The sequence below is a fragment of the Triticum aestivum genome, chromosome 7B (genome assembly GCF_018294505.1).
Source record: "Triticum aestivum cultivar Chinese Spring chromosome 7B, IWGSC CS RefSeq v2.1, whole genome shotgun sequence".
In the NCBI taxonomy this organism is placed as follows: Eukaryota; Viridiplantae; Streptophyta; class Magnoliopsida; order Poales; family Poaceae; genus Triticum; species Triticum aestivum.
In genome coordinates, this window is record NC_057813.1 from 349,492,740 (window position 1) to 349,504,811 (window position 12,072).

At 44.9% G+C, this 12,072-nt stretch overlaps 1 long non-coding RNA gene across 1 annotated transcript; it reads left to right on the forward strand.

The window, feature by feature from the left end:
• The first annotated feature begins 258 nt into the window (after positions 1-258).
• On the forward strand, positions 259-2,824 carry LOC123159527 (uncharacterized). The gene is made up of 3 exons (XR_006479772.1): positions 259-677; positions 2,305-2,409; positions 2,501-2,824. It is a non-coding gene; the product is annotated as an uncharacterized lncRNA (long non-coding RNA).
• Positions 2,825-12,072: the final 9,248 nt, after the last annotated feature.

A 12,072-nucleotide genomic window follows, 5' to 3' on the forward strand; every position in this document is an offset into this window, starting at 1 on the left:
TAAACATGCGAAAATATAATTAATTTCGGCCCAGTTGCACAAGACGGAACACGAAGCTTATTATGACATTTGGCCCGCGTGCAAGATCTAATTTATTTTGACAACAAAGATGGGCCGTTCTGAATTGGCCCAACTTGGGCCTGGCACCACAGCTGTGCCACGATGCGCACCGTACCGTTCGATCATCTGGACGGCACAGATCAACCCCCGGATCACAAAACCAGATCCGGTCGAAACCCTACGCAAAATATCCCCCAATTATCGCCGACAATCACGAAAAGGAAGGAGATAGCGGCGGCTGACGGCGCCGAAATCCATGCCGCTGCCGCGGGCAATTTGGGACGCTCGTCGGCGATGTCGCGTCCGGCGGCGCTTTACCTTGCTCTGCTCATTGAGGATGTGCGGGCCGCCGTCCTTGAAGGCAGACGTTCTGGCCACGGTGATGGGGGCTGCGTGTGCCGTCGGCCGTGATGGCAGGCGCGGTGGTCGGGAAATGGTGGGTGGGCGTGATACTGTGACGGCGGGTCGGGAGACGGCGTCTGGGCGTAAGACGGAGGCTGAGCTGCCTCTGTGTGCTGGAGCTTCCTCCCGCGGCATGGAGAGGAGCTGCAGCCCGCACATCGCAAGGGGATGGAGGCCCCCCTCTCCCTGTCCATCCAGCTGCTGATTTTATGTGGGTATGTGTCCTTCTGCAACCTCACGTATTAGTTTGAATCATACTATTGTATTCTGCTCGAAGCCCAAATAGTAAACAGGACGCATTTGGCTCAGAGTCGATGCTCACAAACATGGGGCTAATTACAAACGGTGGACATGAATAAATCATAGGACTTACCGAAGCCTATTAGACTGGAGTCTGTGTGCGTTTATCTTAGCGGCGTGGCTCCCGGGAATTCAGCTTGCAAGGAAGAACAGGGGAACAATTTTATAAAACCAATGGCACGGAGTGTGCATGAGGTTTGTATGCTTATAACATTGTGCGTGGAATTTAGGCTTACATCTATCGCACGGGTTAGGAAGGTGATCCCGTATTAATTAATTAAAGTTAATGCGCAGATTCTACGCAGGGGATATGAAGGAATTAATAGGGAAGGTAATGACTTGGAAAGAACATAGATATAGCCTGTGATCCCGGACAGATTCTCGTCTTCATTTATTTATTTTATTTCAATACCAGCTGGATTTACAACGAGGACAACACGTATAAAAGCTGGATTATATATGAAGCTGTTTTAGAGGCGACAAAACACTATGTGGCAGATCATTATAGAGCATTTCAGTGAAGTTTGCATCACACTTGAACCCTCCTCATTCGTTGAACGTGAACATGGCTCATTCGTTGGACGATCAAGCTGGCCTGCTTCTGCAAGGACCCAACCGCATCTCCTAGTGCGGCACGGCAGGCCGCCAGCTCGTAGGATTGCTGGTTGTCTGGTTCGAAGACAAGCTGGCTCATGTATGTCGTTTTCAGAAACCCTACAAAATAGGTTTAATCAAACAATACAAACCAATGTTAAACTTTATTTGTTAATGCAAGGACTCACGTTTTTCTCTGTTGACCTCAAGCAGTGTGGCACCCAAAGTCCAGAGCCCCTGCTTCGCTAGTCCCCACCGTGTCAAGTGGCGTGACACATGCTGGTCCCAGACGCGTAGGCAGATAAACTCCCTCCTGTTTGAGCAATGAAATGTTTGCTCGCATGACAGAGTAAAATGCATTATACATGTACCACTTGGATGAAGTACTTACCGACTGTCCATTAGCACCACATGTCGGTATGGCGTGGTACGGTCGGATGACCTGTGTAACATTATGCGGCTGACATGCATCACTATACCAATGACATCTGGGCAATCAATGTTCAGAATTTATTAACAAAGCCTGGCTGAACCACATGTGAGCATAATTAATCGTGAAATGATACAAAGCACCTGCAAGCATCCTGTCTCTGAGGCTGTAGACATTACTAAAATCAATGAATAGTGGCGGCAACGTAGTGATGTTAATGCTGGCCCTTGCAAGACGTATTTCAGTGCGCGAGTGGAGGGCGATGTAAAAGTCACACGGTAGGCACAAAGCAACTGGCAGATGCACACCTGCTGGTTCGAAACCAACTTTACTGAAAAAGTATACTGAGCCGGCACGTAGGTTGTCCATGAAGCGATATGCGATAGGCTGAAACGGATCGAACGCAATTGCATCCATTTTGACCCCCTGTGAAATTTATTGCATACATTAGCAGCATGTTCTTGTTTCCATTTTGACCCCCCAATGAAATTTATTGTATACATTTTGAATTCTTACAGTCTGGTCGATGAGGATGGCGTGAAAGACGGCAGTTCCACTCCGAGTATGTTTGATGCGAGCATACAAAACCTTTGCTGTTGCGTCCCAACCTCTACTGTATATGTGTAGGTTCTCTATTTCGTTGAACCTTACATGCCTGCAATTGGTCAGCTTTGAGAAAGAGAACAATAATGCAGATTATACATATGCAAACAGCTAAAAGCAGGAGTGGAACTAATGTTGCCTGTTGATCGGAGGGGGGGAGCCAACGGGAGCAGAAACGAAGTTCACAGGTGGTGGTGCCATGATCCTCTTTGAGCCAGGACGGCCCATCTTTGCCAAGACCCATTTCTGTTCTGCACGACTCATGGCCAGAACGCTGCATGACTTTTATAGCATGGCATTAGATAAATGGCGGGAAGAGAAGGACTCCTCATTTTGTATTGGCGGCAGATAAAAAGACATAATTTGGCGCCAGGTAAAATATCAAAGAAGGAAAAATATTGACCACAGTATCAATGAAATTTCTACGTTGATCAATCTCTCCTTCCTTCTTTTCTTTGATATTTCAATGATCTTTCCTTCTTTGATATTTCCTTCTTTGACTAAAACCATTTGTTTGAAAGAAGGAAGGTGATTGAATGAATTGATTGCGTTAGGATTAATCGTGTCTGGTTTCCTTATGTGAAATGGTTGCGTTTGGAATGATTGCCTTGGTTACCATATGTGATTGATTGCCTGCTAGTACAAATGCACTGTGCGATCTATGGAGAAAACCGTGTGGGAGAAAAAACGGGAGGGAGAAAAACTGGGAGGGGGGAAAGAAAATCAAGTGGGCCGAGAGGTGGGTCAGGAGGGGAGGAAAGAAAATCGGGGGCGAGGGGATCGTACGAGTGGGTTGACGAACGTAAGAGGGGAAACGGAACACTAAGTTTCTTTTAGATAATAAAAAAATAAAGTAGAGATAAGTAGAGAAAGTAGAGATAGAGATAAGTAGAGATTAGATCGATATAATCGTGGATAGATGATATCGGTCCTGGCAGCGGACGGCCGGTTGTATTACTTAGGATCTCTAGAGAGAAACATGCATGATAATGTTCACAGTATAAGCTAGATATGCACATCAATCAATCTATATATAGAGAGCTGCATCTACCTATGGTGTGTTACCAGTTACGACGCCAGCACAATTTCTATTAACTAATATTAGGCCCCACTTAAGCACTAATGGCGTTGCCACAGTGTCCTATGACACAAGTATCAAAGACAGTGTTAGCGTAGGTCTTTTCCCTATGCCAACAGTACTCCACGGAAGGGGAGGATGACCTGGCCCACATAGTAATGGCATACACTTGAATTCCTACGCCAGCGCTAGGCATCCACTAATGTCATAAAAAATAAGACGACACCACCACAATTTTCAAAAAGTAGTGCTGGCGTTGGTTGTAAATGGCGACCACCGAGAGTTGTGGCTAGCACTTTTTCCACTAGTGGCCCCACCGTAAACTAGCATCTTTGTCACTTTGAGCTTGCGTATCATTGGTGAAAACAACATTGGAAAACACCCAACCACAGTTATGCGATCAGGATGGTCCTCAGCGTCAAAGATGATAGGTGTGTTGGACCATCTCAGTGGTTTTTGGGCTCCCACAACCAGTTCGGTAGCGTTGACCACATGCACCCATTGTTTAAGCTGGCGGTGAGAAGAGTGCAAAGATGCACCTCCATTAATGCATATTGCTTTTGTGGCCTTCTGGAACTCTGCATCATTGGATTCATCATCTTCTTCTTCATCATCGTCGCCATCATCTTCCTTCTTGTTTGGACCTCTTGCAGGTTTCTCCTTCTGCTGCTTGGTATTGCCGTGTCTACCTCCTCGGCCACCATGCTTCTTGCTAGATACATCAGCACCGTCGTCCTTTTCTTTGTCTCTCTTCTCATATTCAACCTTCTGCTTCTCAGCAAGCTGCTCCACTTGCCGACAATCTTGAAGGTCATGGCTTTTGGTGCGGTGGATCTTGGAGTACTGCTTGGCGAAGCCCCCGACCAAATCAGCGGCCACCAAGGCTTGGCACGAGGCGCACCCAGCAACCTCCTTGCTGCGGCTCTCAACCTTAGCCTTCTTGGCGGGGTCACTATTGCTAGACTCCTCCACGGCAAGAACAACTTTGCCCTTGCGCTTCCTATTGCACTTGCGGGTTTTCTTCTTTGATGTGGTGGCGGCATCATCTCCTCTAAATCCGATTCCGTGCCAACCTTTCCTTCAAGAAATCACCTTCCCTCCTCATCCCAAGCACACTTGTCAACTACAGCATATGGGTCGGAAACATCCCTCACCTTGGTCATGGCCATGTCTTCCCGCATCTTGCGGTTCCTTACGTTTTGACGAAACGCGGCAATGATCGCTTCACACGGTTGGATTTCTGTATTTACATACGGATAGATTCATCCTCCTTCCGAGGAATCAATTACAGGTCTATTTCCTGGCCCGCAACCTTATGGGCACCCGTGAAGGCGAGAACAAACTTGTGGCAAGATCAGTCCAGCAGGAAATTGAGCCCTCCGGCAAGTTCATGAACCACAACCTAACATTGGGCTTGAGCAACAACGGGAAGTAGTTGGCGAAAATCTTGTCTCCGCGAGCTCCAATAGCTTGCACCATGATGGTGTAGATGCTTAGGAACTCCTATGGGTGAGTCTTGCAATCGTACTTGTCGCTATCGGGGCTCCGCGGACCCAAAGGTTTGAACTGTGCAGTGCACTCATTCCTACCGCCCATTCCTTTCCTACAAGTGACCGCAGCGAGGCTACGGCAAGAGCAAGCTAGCGGGAGCAAGCCGTCGACAAAGTGGTTACCCAGGTTCAGGCCACCTTGTGGTGTAAAACCCTACTCCTCCTTCTTTTTTGGATTGCACTGATGAGAGAGAGAGAGAGCTATAGTACAAGGGTAGGAGAAATAATGGTCCACCTCCTCTACGATGGCACCCTGCCTGTCAGGATCCGGACTCAATGCCACACCGATCTAGCATGTAAACCTCATATCACTTTGCGGCCTCACGCACGGTATTCCAACAGGTGTCGCCTTACCAGGCTCGGAAAAATTTGCGCCTTTTGGCACACGTATATGATAGTGTCGCTAGCATCCATATGACAAGGAGCCCGGGCTGACATGGCTAGTCGTGAACCCAAAGTAGCACTAACTTATAGGGACAGGCATACATCACCCAGCAATGAACGTGTCGGTCATCAGCAAGTGAATCCGGGCTGTAACAACCGGGCTAGCAGGACTTCGATAAACCGGGCTGTAGCAGGCTAACAGGACTCTAGTAGACACCGCGTGACATTTCCCCGAAGGGACAGACACAGGACCGAAGAAGGACACATGCTGGCCGACCTAAGTGTTCCGGAGCAGTAGCAAGCTACCAAGGCTCAGTGGAAGCACTAGGAGACATTTCCCGGTAAGAGAGGCTACCAAGGATAAACAACTAGATTGTCAGATCCCACACATACCAAGCATTTCAATATCATACACACAATATGTTCGATAGGTGCAAATAGAACATGGCATCACAACATGACTCTACAACTCAAGTATTTTATTCCATAGGCTCCAAGGAGGGAGATATTACAAACATGAGTCTCATGACCCAACATTCAGAGCATATGAGTCAAAGCACATGCAGAATCTTATCATGTATAAGTACAGACATCTACAAATGAAAAAGGCTGAGAAGTCTGACTATCTACCAGATCCTGCCAAGGGCACAAGATCGTATTTGAGGTAACAAGCTAAATGTCGAAGTCCACGCGGAACTACTAGTGAGACTGAAGTCTCTGTGCAAAAACATAAAATAGGCAAACGTGAGTACAAATGTACCCAGCAAGACGCTTATCTTGCGCTTATCTTGCGCATTTTAGAGTATCCACTTTCACTTATCTTGCGCATTTTAGAGTATCCAATTTCACTTGTCTATGAACTGTATAGGCAACCCAGAGGTCCTTTACCGCGGACGCGGCTATTCAAATAGATGATGTTAACCCTGCAGGGGTGTACTTCTTCACACACGCTCTCACCACTTACCGTTGTTTACACGACATGTACTCGGCAACATTCAAGCGGAAGCCCAACGAGGGTATCGGCCACGCCTACCTAAACACTCAAGTCTCTAGTCCAGTTTTATCGCTTATGCAGGTTCCATCCGCAGGGAGTCCGACCGAGGTTTCGACATACGGCCACGAACGATGTGTACAGGGTTCCGTGACACCAAACGGGCGCCCGGCATACCCGGCCGCATGCCTACCGCATCATAGACCACCCCTCGGGTCAGCGCTATGCACGGCCTCCAGCATACTACAAACACGAGAAACTACTTGCAACTCCTGGACAGAGGACAAGGGTGGTTAAGAAGCCGAGCGGGTCCATTTGTTTCGGGCCCAATGCGTAGTAGTATCTGTTCATGGATCACAAACACAGAACTTAGTTCCTGAGGACGGCTTCAATGAGACAACCCACCATGTACTCCTACATGGCCTCTCACTGCTACCTTTACCAAATCGTGTTCACACACTTAGCTCACACACAGTAGGACATGTTAAACACCATTCAAATTCATCCCCGATGAATCAGACCTGACTCAACTCTAAGCAGTAGCAGGCATGACAAACAAGCATGAATGAGTAGGCACATCAGGGCTCAAACAACTCCTACTCATGCTAGTGGGTTTCACCTATTTACTATGGCAATCACTGGTCATGCAGAGGAAAAGGGGTTCAACTACCGCAACAAGTAACACATGAGTCGTTGTTGTCCTAATGAAGTAAAAGAGAGCGGGAGCAAGAGGGTGAGTTTGTATCAGAATGAACAAGGGGGTTTTGCTTGCGTGGCACTTCTGAAGATGATATAGCTCTTCATCGGTGTCATCGAACTCATCATCAAAACCGCGTCTATCGAGAGGGGACAAATACCAGCAATACAGAAGGAAACACAATCAATGCAATGCACAATATGATGCATGATCATGAAATGGCAAAATGCTATGATTTGAGCTATTGCAACTAGCAACAGATTAAATGAAATTGGTTTGAACCCAAGATTCAAATTCAAACTCCATATGCAGATATTCCAATGCCATTTAAATGATTTTTCCTAATCAGCAATTATAAGTTGTTCTAACATGCATGAAACCAGTACAGATGGATAGATTGGATTTTTCTGATCAATTTTTGTATATATTTTATCTTATTTGGAGTTACAGATAATTTTCTATGAATTTTAGAAGTTTTGGACATTTTTTGAATTTCCTGAATAATAATAAATCCAAAAAATGTATTACTGCGTCAGCATTAGGTCATGATGACCTCAGCAGGTTAACAGGCGCCGTCCAGGTCAAACCTGACCAGTGGGGCCCACTGGTTAGTGACTCAGGGGCTAAAAGAGTTAGTTTTAACATTAACTAAAATTAGCAGGACACAGGGCCCACATGTCAGTGTCACTAACTAACCGTAATTAGCTAATCTAACGGGGCCACGTCAGCGGGTTAGTTAAGTTTAGTTTAAAACTTAACCAAAAATTACAGGGGCCGAGGCCCACTTGTTAGTGGCCCTGGGGGTCGTTTGATTCATGCCTAACCGGTGATTAGCCGGAGTTAAGGCCGCCGGCGAGGCCAGTCGCGGCGGAGGTCGTCGGAATTCCTCCTCCAGCGACCATTTGGGCAGCGAAGGGGCTCTACGCAAAGCGCAGGCTTGCGCGCTTCCAACACAGGGAGTGGCGGTGGCTGGGGTGCACGGAAGCGACGCCGACGGCGAGAGGCGCGGCGGCCGGAGTACAGGAATGAAGCAGGCGAGGCTACAAGCCACGGTGATGCCGTATGAAGTGCTCTACGGCCCCCTAGGAACTCCAGGAGTTCAACTACGCACCCAATCGCGACAGGAACGAGCCATGGCCGCGACGGCGACATCGCCAACGGCAAGGCGCTTATGGGTGCGACGGGGAGGTAAGCTAGAGGTCGAGCGCGTGGAGGGAACAGGGGGAAAACGGAGAGGGGCTCACGGCGAGGAGGATGGTGCTGATGGGGACGACCTGGGTGGCGCAAATCGGCATCGGCGATCTCGGTGGCCCGAGGTAGAAGTCGACGACGTCGAGGCGTTGCGGTGCTTCCCCGCTCACGTGGCTCGGTGGAGTTGACGGGGGAGGAGTGGCGGAGCTCTCGAGCACGTCAGTTGGGCAAGCACTACTACAAAAAGGGCTGCTAGTGGCGCACCTGTTTTTGCTACTAATGGCGCACTACAGGTGCGCCACTAGCACCACGCCATTAGATTTTTTTCTAATGGCGCACCTGTGGTGCGCCATTAGTATCTGGTATACTAATGACGCACCATATAGAAGTGCGCCATTAGTAACAATTTTTTTTCAAAATTTATTTTTTAGAATTTTTTTAATTTTTTTTTCGTTTTTTTCTTAATCTCAGGTCACTATGGCTTAATCTCGGGTCAATATGCTTAATCTCAGGTCTAATCGCACTTCGTGGTCAAACTTCCCGAAAGGTCATCCATCCTCACACTACTCCAGCCCAAGCACGCTTAGCTTCAGAGTTCTATCCAATCGCAGCAACACCTCACTTCACACGCACTTGTTGATATATCTAGCATATCAATCCTATTATACCTTGTTGATGTCTAGGACTTTGTTCATGTTCATGACTATAATGAAATTTTGAAAAATATTTCAAACCTCCCGGTCATATTACGTATCAGTTTTTGAAAAAAAAAGTCAAAACCAATTTTTTTTCTGCTACTAGTGGGGCACCACATCCACGGTGCGCCACTAGTAAGTTTGATTTTTTTTGAATTTTTTTGCCTCTAGATCTTGAAAGCCCCGTAACTTTTTTTCTGTTATGTTTTTGGGGATTTTGAAAATGTTTAACGAGGTTCCCCCGATTAAATTTAGATGTAACTTTTCGAGTAGATGATTTTTCATATAAAAAACTTTTTAATCTGAGTTCATATGCAAAAGTTATGCCCATTTTACAAATTTCCAGAGATATTTTGCAAATAAATTCGAAATTCATATTTGTAAATTTTCCCAACAACTACACCACATATCAAATGGGAAACTTATTTTCTTTTATTTTTTTGACATTTCCATCATTTTATTTTATATTTTTTAAAACTGAAAAGGTGGTCCACCGGGGGGGTGCATTCGGTGTTGGGCCAAGTTAGTAATGGCGCACCGTGGGGTGGTGCGCCTTTACTAGTTAAACTAGTAATGGTGAACCACACCCACGGTGCGACATTACTAATTTTGAAAAAAATGATTTTTTTTAATTTTTTTTTGAAAAAACGTAGTAATGGCGCACCAGTGGACAGTGCGCCATTACTAATAATATTTTTTAATTTTTTTAACTTTTTTTTTCAAAACTACTAATGGCGCACCGTGGGTGTGGTGCGCCATTACTATGTCAACTAGTAATGGCGCACTGTCCCACGGTGCGCCATTAGTAACAATTTTTTTTAAAATTTTTTTTCAATACTTCTAATGGCGCACCACACACCAGGTGCCACTACTAGGAAAAGGCCTACTAATGATGCACCGGTTTTGCCTACTAATGGCGCACTACCGGTGCGCCATTACTATCACGCCACTAGTATTTTTTACTAATGGCGCACCACTGGTGCGCCATTAGTATCTGATATACTAATGGCGGAGCACGCAGTACGCCATTAGTATAGCCCACGGTGCGCCATTAGTATCTGGTATACTAATGGCGCACCACATAGAAGTGCGCCATTAGTAACATTTTTTTTCATTTTTTTTATTTTTTTCGTTTTTTCCTTAATCTCAGGTCACTATGGCTTAATCTCGGGTCAATATGCTTAAACTCAGGTCAAATCGCACTCCGTGGTCAAACTTTCCGAAAGGTCACCCATCCTCACAATACTCCAGCCCAAGCACGCTTAACTTCAGAGTTCTATCCAACCCCAGCAACAGCTCACTTCACACGCACTTGTTGATATATCTAGCATATCAATCCTATTATACCTTGTTGATGTCTAGGACTTTGTTCATGTTCATGACTATGATGAAATTTTGAAAAATATTTCAAACTTCCCGGTCATATTACGTATCATTTTTTGAAAAAAAATTCAAAACCAATTTTTTTTCTGTTACTAGTGGCGCACCACATCCACGGTGCGCCACTAGTATGTTTGAATTTTTTTGAATTTTTTTGTCTCTAGATCTTGAAAGCCCCGTAACTTTTTTTCTGTTATGTTTTTGGGGATTTTGAAAATGTTTCACGAGGTACCCCCGAATAAATTCGGATGTAACTTTTTGAGTAGATGATTTTTCATATAATTTTTTTTTAATCCGAGTTCGTATGCAAAAGTTATGCCCATTTTACAAATTTCCAGAGAGATTTTCCCAACAACTACACCACATATCACATGGGAAACTTATTTTCTTTTATTTTTTTGACATTTCCATCATTTTATTTTATTTTTTTAAAACTGAAAACCCGGTCCACAAGGGGTGTGTGCATTCGGTGTTGGGCCAAGTTAGTAATGGCGCACCGTGGGGTGGTGCGCCATTACTAGTTAAACTAGTAATGGTGCACCACACCCACAGTGCGACATTACTAGTTTTGAAAAAAAAATTGAAATTTTTTGATTTTTTTGACAAAACGTAGTAATGGCGCACGAGTGGACAGTGCGCCATTACTAACAAATTTTTTATTTTTTTTTACTTTTTTTTAAAACTACTAATGGCGCACCGTGGGTGTGGTGCGCCATTACTATGTCAACTAGTAATGGCGCACTGTCCCACGGTGCGCCATTAGAAACAAATTTTTTTAATTTTTTTTTCAATACTTCTAATGGCGCACCACACACCAGGTGCCACTACTAGGAAAAGGCATACTAATAGCGCACCGGTTTTGCCTACTAATGGCGCACTACCGGTGCGCCATTACTATCACGCCACTAGTATTTTTACTAATGGCGCACCACTGGTGCGCCATTAGTATCTGGTATACTAATGGCGCACCACACAGTGCGCCATTAGTATAGCCCACGATGCGCCATTACTATCTGGTATACTAATGGCGCTCCACATAGAAGTGCACCAAATAGAAGTGCGCCATCAGTAACATTTTTTTCAATTTTTTTTTCAAATTTTTTGCAACAGCTCACTTCACACGCACTGGTGGATATATGTAGCATATCAATCCTATTATACCTTGTTGATGTCTAGGACTTTGTTCATGTTCATGACTATGATGAAATTTTGAAAAATATTTCAAACTTCCCGGTCATATTACGTATCATTTTTTGAAAAACAATTCAAAAAATGTTCAAAATCAATTTTTTTGAATTTTTTTGCCTCTAGATCTTGAAAGCCCCGTAACTTTTTTTCTGTTAGGTTTTTGGGGATTTTGAAAACGTTTAACGGGGTTCCCCCGATTAAATTCGGATGTAACTTTTTGAGTAGATGATTTTTCATATAAAAAACTTTTTAATCCGAGTTCGTATGCAAAAGTTATGCCCATTTTACAAATTTCCAGAGAGATTTTGCAAATAAAGTCGAAATTCATATTTGTAAATTTCCCAACAACTACACCACATATCACATGGGAAACTTATTTTCTTTTATTTTTTGACATTTCCATCATTTTATTTATTTATTTTTAAAACTAAAAAGGCGGTCCACACGGGGGGGGGGGTTGCATTCGGTGTTGGGCCAAGTTAGTAATGACGCATCGTGGGGTGGTGCGCCATTACTAGTTAAACTAGTA